Genomic DNA, 10,876 nt, shown 5'->3' on the forward strand with positions numbered 1-10,876 from the left:
TAAACCTCATTATAATTGGCAAGATAGACCCCCTAGATTACATGATATGCCATATAATACCAATTGGAAGGATGGTAAACCCCAAATTGAGAAGCCCAAAATTACCCAAAGTCAAGACACACCGAATCCCTTGAAAGGGAAAACTATTCACAATATAGAAAATACTCCTTGGTGTATTGCTTGTGATGGACCACATTCTCCTCATCAGTGTGCAGTGGCTCAAGCTCTTGAAGAATCTATGAGACCACAAGCAAAGCCTGACATTAATATGTTTGAAGTCATCATAGAAAGTGATGAGGAATCCGTGCAAAGTGAATACAGTGATGTGTTGGATAATGAAAAGCTAGTGCCTTACTTTTATATGTCTTCCGACTTATTATATGAGTATCATCCTAATTTGACTTTAAAAGGGCATGTTAACAACTATCTACGTTGGAATGATATTTTTGTTGGGAGGTTGACCTTTGAATTACAGGGTAACTTGCATAGGAGGATGTCTGTAGAAGCCATTTAACTTGTTAACATTTATGGTAGTTTCTTTACAAAGTTTAGTCACTTCACTTACCTAAGGGTTGGAGGATTTAAAGGTGAACCCTTTAGGCTACCCAGGTATGTTTCAGACTCCTATATTTTAATCAAAATTTCTAGGTAGCTTGCCTATGTTGCAAAGGATTATGGTGAGGACTTAGACACAAGTGGGATTTTCCCCATTGATTTAGGCCATTACAACTGCAGGTCTGTCTCTGATGCGCTGAATCTGGAGCAAGAATTTAAAAGGTTTCATTTGAAGACCTTTGTGAAAAGAGATCATTTTGATAGTAAAGGTTTCATTGCTCAATATGTAAAGAAGATGGTGCCTGATCAGCATGTTCCTCAGTTGGAGGATTATTTCGAGGGTTGTCAGGATGAATTTGAAGTAAGGAAAAGGAGTTGGTCCAGGTTAACCTTGAAGCAAATCCACGACATGAAATTGCCAATGGACACTTCAGGTGTCACCACTTATGATGAGGATATACTTGACTCTGCATTTCTGAAGTGGGTGCATAATGAGCCTCTTCCAGAGGTGGATTGGAGTAAAAAGATGGAGGATAGTATTCAAACACACACTTTCAACATAATTTGTAGGATAGAAAATTGGCTTAAGAGTTGTCAATTCTAGCCGGCAAGAGCAACCAGTTCAAGAAGCAAAAGTGGGAAGAGGAATACTACAAGAAAAACTTCTATTTTAACTACATTCTCATTTCTATTGCAGGAAAAAGGCAGGCAAGGATTAAAGAAGAGAAACTTGACACCGAGGTTGAGCTTGCTATTGGGGGTCGAATTTCCAGGTCAAGGTCCAAGAAGAGCTTTCAATTGCCGCCTTCCCATCTCATTCTTGATCTAGACACAGAAGAAGCACTGTGTGGTATGGCATCCCCTTTTTCTGATACAGACAAGGTCTCAACTGGCATAGACACTATTTTCCAGGATCCAAGGACACTTGATATCCAGTCTCATGCAGATAGTGCCACATTGCCACCATCAGCAGGATTTCCACCCATGCCATCTAAGGAACTGACTCTGGCACCCAAGTGGTTGAGTGATTCAATCACCAGGAAAAGGAACGTGGTTCCTATTTCGGTATCAATGGAGGATGTTGTGAGTAAATGTCTAGAAAGTCTACAAAGCCCAAAAAGCTAAAAATGGAGGCCATGATTGATTTCGACAAAAGCATGAAGCATTGGACCGTAGACATTGCCAAACCTGCGTTCGACAAAGATGTTGTTATTGCTTTAGAAGTAGACTATGCTATTGAATGAGTTGATTTGGGGGTCAGAACCAGAGTCGTAGATGTGAAACATCTGGAGACTTTGACTAAACGAATTATCTCTCGTACTTCGAAAGATGAAAGAGATAAGGTTAAGTTAAATCAAAATTTAACACAAATGGCTCAATATATTCATGCTCTACAGAACAGCCTATTACCGTTGTCTCAAAGTTCAGGACCATTTAGCCCAAAATCACCTGGTAATTAGAACTTCTTTGATGAGGTTCAACGAAATAGGATGATTGCCGAAGTTTTCTCAAAATGGCTCACCTCGATCATGCATCAAGCGACCAATTACATAATGGATTTAGTCCAGATCTTCAAAGATGCTAATGAAGTCACCAAAGCATTGGATTTCGACTTAATCTCATGGCAGAAAGAGAAAACTAAATGGGCAGTGATTTCAAAAGAGATGTGTGATAGTCAGCGTTATGGTCTAATGAATTTTCTTGTTGAAAATCAAGTGTCAGGGTTAAATGAAGATGTAATGTTTATTTGCAAAGAGAGTATTAAATGGCACAACCAGATTATTGAACAGGGTCATAATGAATCAGCCAGTCTACGTGGCAAATTAACAGCTTTAAGGTCGACCATGTAGAAGGATTCGCACCATGTGGATGTTCAATTGCTTAAAGAAGATAGCAAAACCTTGGAAGATACCACAGAGATGATTAACCAGTTCAACAGCCACATTAAACAAATCAAAGTGGAGAAATCCTTGGCTGTGGAAGATTTCATGAGGATTTCCAAAGTGGAGTCGATGCTCATAGTTTGTCTCGATCACCTAGATTCTCACAGAGACAAAGTGCAGATGGTGAAGAGAAAGAAAGAGCTCTGGAAGCAAAGGGTAATTCACATCAGTTTGCCACACGTAAGTGTAATTCAAGAATTTTCAAAGGTGCATCAAGAGTGGAGTGCGGCGAAGGTGGTGATGGTATCTTTCCAAAACACCAACCCGAGTGATCACACTGGGACCAAGCATACGGCATGACTAGCACTGTTGGCAATTGTTTGCCAGTGAGTCTAGTCATTTTCCTTAGTTTCAGTTATACAATTAGGGTTGTTGTCTATTAACTCTTATGAGTTAATTTTACTTTGGTTAAAAACTATTGGTCTAGCGACCTATATATATGTTTTGTAATGACTTTGAAAAGGTTCACTAAGTTTTTTAAAAGACTATCTTTTAAATTAGCTAAAGATGTTGTGTATGCAGAGGGTGGATATTCATCAATGAATGAAAATCTCATTAACAGTTCTCTTTGATTTCAAATCTATGCGTTTGTTATTTTCGAATTTGATTTCTGTGAAAATCTATTTCAAGGAAGGAGCTGTTATACTTTCTCTGTGTGTAGAAAATTATTAGCGAATTTCATCTTTAAAAGGCTTTTCATTTTTTTTAGTGTTCGTGTGAAGTCTGTAGGCTTTATATAAAGAGTTATATATGGATCAGTGCTTGCATTCATTTTGTATTGACTGGTAAATGCAATTACCTTTTAGTGCTTTCTGGTGAAAAGTATTCTATTGATTGTGTGTAATTTGGAGCTGATTGAATATTTATTAGAGGGAGTTGTACCTTAATTCAGAGGTTAATCAAATATAATGATTTTCCAACTGATTGGTAGAGAATTTGTCTTTCTTTTCATGAGCCATAATTTACAAGGTTAAATAAATAAAGAGAGACAAATTTGTTTACCAACATGGATACAATTAGATTAAAATAGCACCCGAAGATCAAGAAAAGACATCTTTCACATGTCCGTGGAGTACTTTCTGCTAGAATGTCATGCCTTTTGGATTAAAGAACACAGGTGCTACATATCAAAGAGCTATGACAACTATATTTCATGACATGATGCATACATTCATGGAAGACTATGTGGATGACATCTTGGCTAAATCATACAATAGAGAAGAACATATAGAGATACTGGAAAACATATTTGATCGGTTAGAACAATACAACCTACGGCTAAATCCTAAGAAATGTGCCTGTGGTGTCACTTCAGGAAAACTATTGGGATACATTGTTTTAGCTAGAGGTATCGAAGTGGATCTAGCTAAGGTTAAAGCAATCATGGAAATGGCATCTCTCAAGAATATCAGTCAACTAAGATCACTCCAAGGAAGACTCCAGTCAATCAGAAGATTTGTTGCTCAACTAGCAGATAAATGTCAACCGTTTACTCATCTATTGCACAAAAATGTTCATTTTAAATGGGACCATCAATGTGAGGATACATTCAATTAGATCAATGCTTATCTCATGCAACCACCTGTCCTAATGTCACCAATTCCAAGAAAGCCATTATTACTCTATGTATCAACCACTAAAGCATCATTAGGAGTTTTACTCGCACAATGGGATAATGAAGGAAAAGAACGAGCTATCTACTACATCAGCAAAGCACTAGTAGGATACGAGATCAACTATTCACCAACAGAAAAAGCATGCTTGGCAGTAGTTTTTGCCTCTCAAAAATTATGACACTATCTACTATCTCACTCCATCAAGTTGATAGCTAAAATCGATCCTCTGAAATATTTACTCAGCAAGGCAACATTAACAGGACGACAAGAAAAATGGATCATGATCCTGAGTGAGTTTGATATTGAGTATGTTGATAGAAAAGCTATCAAAGGACAAGTCATTGCAGATCAACTAGCAGAGGCACCACTTCAAGATGATCATCCTTTACGGATTGAGTTTACTGATGCTGATATCTTCACAGTCGCCACAAAAACATAGCAATTATACTTTGATGGTTCATATACACAACATGGTTCAGGAGCAGGTATTCTATTCATCACACCACAAGGTCATACCATTCCAAAAGCATACAAATTAAGGTTTCCATGCACCAACAACACAGCAAAATATGAAGCTTTGGTAACAGGTATCAAAATCGCTATAGAATGGAACATTACACAACTTCAAGTCTTTGGAGACTCTTAGCTCATCATCAATCAAATTAATTATGACTATCGAACAAAGGACGAAAAATTAATGCCTTATAAAAAATGGTTGATGATATCAAAAAATACTTTGTAGAAATAACTTTTCAACAGATTCCAAGGAATGACAACAAAGCAACAAATGCCATGGCTACACTTGCTTCTCTCCTTCAGACATAGGAAAATCAACAGTGTTACAAATTCCTCGAGGAAGAGTTGTGTTACCCTGCTCGCAATTGTCTTGATTCCCAAACTATCTGTCACCCAAGGATAACTTTAAGAACCCCCCCCCCCCCCCCCCGGGCAACTGTGTAAAATCCTGGCGAATCAGACATTATTTTTGGGGGGGAATTTTCATATCGATGGTGAAATTTTTTTTTTAAATGACGAAAAAATTATTTTGTATTGGCAATTTTTTTTCTAGGGTACGAAAATGCCATAAATTTCTGGCAAATAATACCTTGTTCTATGGGGAAAATATTTATTGTGGGAGGCGAATAATTATTGTTAAAAGGAACAAATATATAATTGTATGAGCGAAAATTTTTACTCCGAAGGAAAAATTATTTAAATGTATTGGCGATTTTTATCCACTGCTTGAAAATTATTTAAATGTATTGGCAATTTTTATCCACCGCTTGAAAAAAATTTAATTTGTTTTGGCGAATATTTTATTATTTATGGTACAATATATAATTCATTGGTGATTTCATAAATTCATTGCCATTAATAGACAAGGTACATCACATCACATTAGTACATCACATCACATAATACATTGAGTCTGGACTCTACACGATATATCAATAAGCGCGGCCTCTTTGACACATAAAGGGTGACACGTACCTAAAATCTATTTATGATTTTAAACCGTTTGATGATCATATATCAATGGTTGAAGTTTTATTTCGGCCCAATTTTCTGAAGAGAACATAGCTCACCAGAAAGTGCCCAGAATGGAATTGGATTCAATAGACACGTATCAAATGTCACGAATCATGATCGATAATTTCATTCATTTAATATATATCTTTTTGCTTACAGCAATCCACTCTGTCCCCACGACTTCCAATGTGATACTTGCCAATTTGGTACTGGTTCATAGCTATTTCCAATTTCGCACACTCGTGCATTTATGGGAAATATTTGTAGAGATACGAAAGATTTAAAAAAATTTATAGCAGTTAATACTGTTAAAGAAGTAATTATTACAATCAAGAGCTTCAACAATTTATATATGATCTCTGCTTCTTTCATCTTCAATTAGCCTTTGTCATTTAGTAGATAAATCGTCAGAGCTCACGGTATTTTAGGTTTATAGGCTCACTACTCAGGTTGTTTAATTTGTTAATCTATTTTCTCAAGATGGACACTCCCATCCACTTGAGAAGCATTTCTGCAGAGGACCAGAGGGCCTTTCTAGGCTCTGTTAGAGACCCAACCCTCCAATCAGTCTGCAAGGAGGTTGGGTCATTCACTAATGAAGCTGTGCAGATGGTGTAGGGCAGAGAATTTCTGTGAAATGAAAATAGGTACCGTGTTAACACGGACCTTACATCCTGCTTCTTAGCCTCTCTTTTGGACTTGGGAGGAGACAAGGTGGATATGTTGATGTTGTTGAGGAAGGTTTTTAAGGAAGACTTCCTCGAAGATGACATTACTCTTGTCATTCTTGCAGAAGTAGGGATGGGGATCCCTTGGGCGAGTGATTTATCCAAGCTTCTCCTCTCTGACCAAACACTACCAGTGGCTAGGCAACCGTTTCTCCTAAACTTGAATGCGGAGCAGCTGACGCGTCACAGAAAATGGGCGCAGATTGGCAGGGACTTCCTCCGGAAATGGTTCCTCCTAGACAACTTTCCAAACTACATGTGGCTTGAAGAATTCTCTCAGCTTATGTTGTCTGAAGAATTCTACATGGAAGGAGGGCCAAATTCTTAGGGAAAAATTGTAAACAATTCCACTACCTGTAGTTTTTTTTACTATGTCCTTGAACCCTAACAGGCTGAGTGCCAGAGGCTCACTCATTTTGGCTTTTAAGTTTTTGGGGGACTCAAGTCTCTAATGAAAAAATTGTAAATTTCAAAAGCATAAATAATTTAATGACAATTTTTCAAATTCCAGTTTGTTTCACTTTGCCTCTTACATTCTTATGGATATAAAAATGCTTTCTATAATTCTATTTCATTTTTATTAATTAATTTCTTTCAAATGCTTTTTGTATATGAGCTACGTTATTTCAATTATTTGTTAAACAATGGAAATAAATTTAATACCGTGATCTTTTTATGTAATGCTATAAAAAAAAAAATTCAATTCGTTCCATTAATTATTTGTACATTGATTATGGTTGATTATAATTTTATAAATATATACTATTGCTATATAGTCATTCAAAATACCAAATTTCACAAGTTGCAAGATACAAAAGTTTATCGGTCAAGGTTTTTTCATTCAATTAATTGAAACGTTTCAAGATACAAAATTTGTCCACAGCTTATAGCAAGCAGACAAAAAAACTAGTTCATTGTCGAAAGGCCGCTCACTCAGTCTCACTATCCCCCTGGTCCTCCGAGTCCCTTCCCTCCTTAGAGGTCGATGCTTTGGCTTTCCCTTTTGCCACTTCAGCTTTCATTTTTGGAATGCTGTTTAGGAACCCGAAGTTGGGGTCACCCTCCAAGCTTGCCAGTAGCTGTATGGCCCTTCCTTCTTCAGCCCTATCTCTCAATGCCCTACCAACCTCCATCCTTGCCACCACATGCAAAGCATTCAGGACTTCATCCACCCTCATTAATTTAACAAAGAGTTTCATCGCTTCCCACCCCACTCGGGCTCGTTCATGGCACTGGTATTTGATTTCATCCTCTGGGCCACGAATAAAAGGAAGCAATTCCTCCTGGCCGTCCCCTTCCATAATTCGAATGCCAACTCCCAGCACCACCCACTCCAAGATTGAATCCAGGTTAATCAAAAACTCCCCATCAATCAATTTGACCAATGTGAGTTTTACATTTTCCACCTCCGGTTAGAATTCACAGGCCCATGCCATAATCAGAGAGTAAACCTCCATGTTAGTTCGATACCGGTGACTGATATGTGCCACCTCCTCCGCAAGCATCGGTCGAGCTGCCGCCCACAACTTCTCCTCCTTAAACCTGAATAGTCCTTGCATTCATTTATCAGATACTTTGCCCAAAAAGGGCACCAACTTATTGTCTATTCGAAGTGTGAAATTGGCCTCCATTATCTTACAGAATGTACGATTCTACAAACTACAGATTTGTTCTGCACTTGTAGCTGCTTCAAAGCAAAAAGTGGTACACAGATGAAAAGGTAAAAAAATCTACCTCCGTCTTAACTCTTATGGGTTGGGTAATAAATGTGCACAATAAGACATTAATGCCATGAGATCAGGAAAAAGATTTCCTGTCATCCTCTCCTTCCTCCTTTCGTGTGGCATGCCGCAGACAACTCCTTGTGCAATAATTAATCGCCACCTTGGCATTTGTACTTTCCAAATTTGCTCGCCTTAACAAGTTGAGGACCACAGTTGCACATTTTTTTAAATTAATAGACTAAATTTATGTTGAAATTTTACATATATTTTTAAACTATTTTTGAAAATGATATATCGTAAACATATTTTCAAAGAATTTTGTTAAACGTTAAATTAATATTTTAGATTTAATATTGAATGTTTTCTTTTTAATATTAAACTTTTACCTTTCAAATTGCATATCAAAATTTATATTTTTATTTAGTTATTTGTTTTATTCTAGAAACTAAGTTTCATTTTTAATACTATTTTTGAATTTAAAATTTTTACAAATAATATGAACATTATATTTAATAGTTATCTCAAACTATTGCACATCTTTAATTACAAATAATATTTATTATTAAAATTATATTTAATAGTTATCTCAAACTATTGCACATCTTTAATTACATATAATATTTATTATTAACATTATATTTAATAGTTAATAGTTATCTCAAACTATTGCCCAATGCCCAGAATTGAACATTTTAAATTTAATTAAATAGAGTTAAGTGAAAGTCTATACTTATAGTCTATGACTCTATAGACTATAAATCTCTTTTTCAGGTGGAATTTTAAAATGATTTAGTAGACTTTAAAAACATACCAGAAAAGTAACACGAGTATGGTGACGTGCCAGAAAAAATGGCAGAAGTCGTGGGACCCACTTCATCTAAAAATAGGTACCATCAACCGTTGGATGAACAAAGATCAACAACTAGGGTGGATTTCGGCCCGAATGTGGGAAGCAAACACCTTTCTGAGAACTTCACCTGGAATTGGACATTTTAAATTTAATTAAATATAATTAAGTCTAAAAATCTCTTTTTCGAGCGAAATTTTAAAATGATTAAATAGACTAAAAATCAAACTGGAAAAGTGATACGAGTATGGTGACGTGCCAGAAAAATGGCAGAAGTCGTGGGACCCACTACATCTTAAAACAGGTACCATCAACCGTTGGATGAACAAAGATCAACGGCTAGGGTGGATTTCGGCCCGAATGTGGGAAGTGAACACATTTGGGAGAACTTCGCCCGGAATTAGACATTTTAAATGTAATTAAATACAATTAAGTCTATAAAGCTTTTTTTCGGGTACAGGTTTAAAATGATTAAATAGACTAAAAATCAAACCCAAAAAGTGACACGATTATGGTGACGTGCCAGAAAAATGGCAGAAGTCGTGGGACCCACTACATCTTAAAATAGGTACCATCGACCGTCGGATGAACAAAGATCAACGACTTAGGGTGGAATTTGGCCCGAATGTGGGAAGTGAACACATTTGGGAGAACTTCGCCCAGAATTGAAACGTTTTAAATTTAATTAAATATAAGTAAGTTTATAAAGCACTTTTTCAGACGGAAGTTTAAAATTATTAAACAGACTTCAAAAATAGACCCGTAAAGTCACAACAGGTACCTTGGTCCCTCGTCCGTTGGATGAGAAAAGGTCAACGGCTTAGGGTGGATTTTGGCCCGAATGTGAGAAGTGAACACATTTGGGAGAACTTCGCTCGGAATTAAACGTATTACATTTAATGTCCTCAGAATTTATACTGAAGTAGTGAATGTTTTGTCCTTCGGCATCGAATACTTATTAATAATAATTAATAAAATTACAACATGATTCTTAATGTCCTCATAATTTATACTAAAGTAATGAATGTTTTGTCCTTCGGCATCGAATAGTTAGTAATAGTAATTAATAAAATTACAACATGATTCTTGATATTTTGCCATTTAGGTTTTACTTTTCTACTTTTTAGATTTTTCAAAATAAGAGACTCGTAAATCATAATCGTCTTTCATTTCTTGGACAAACTTGTAAATCAAGGGAGATTCAGAAATAGCTACTAGATTGAGGAATGGAAGTTGCAATGGAGACTGTCTGTGCCAATCTAGTGAAATAGAAATTCTAATTTTTGGGTAAAATCTAGAACACCTACATCCCGCCTTTTTTGCTTTTGGTAATCCCGTGGTCCAATTTGAGGGTTAGCATTTTCAGGTTTTTATCTAGCATTATTTTGAATTATTAACAATAATAGTGATGGGGAAAACAGGAAGCAGTAGTTCTACAAGAAGTCAAGTGAAAAACAAAATGTACCTAACCGAACTGGTTAAAACACCAGGTTTCACTGATGAATACCGTGATATTTATGACCCTGCTATCCATGGTGAAAAGTGTATCATAGATATTAGATATACATTGTCTAGTAAGGCGGTAGATGCATCCAGGGCAAATTTACTATTTTCAACCCAATGTTACAACAAAAAACAAATAAAATCGCATCATGGGATGTTGGATTGGGAAGCATGGTGTTACCTAAAGTATTCCCTTGCCATGATTTTGTCATGTTCTGCGCTAAAAATTATGATGAAGATAAAAAAGCAATTGTCAATTAAAATACAAAAGAGGAAATTCTATCCATAAACGAGGGAGAATTTGCTCATTTGTTGAACCTAGGATTCGAAGCCCAAAACTCAAACGTCCAAATTGACCTAGGAAAGCTGGCAGAGAATTATGAGAGTCTTGATCCAAGTCGTAGAGATTCATTTATCAAAGGTCTAATAA

Source organism: Cryptomeria japonica, chromosome 6 (assembly GCF_030272615.1).
Source record: "Cryptomeria japonica chromosome 6, Sugi_1.0, whole genome shotgun sequence".
NCBI classification, from domain to species: Eukaryota; Viridiplantae; Streptophyta; class Pinopsida; order Cupressales; family Cupressaceae; genus Cryptomeria; species Cryptomeria japonica.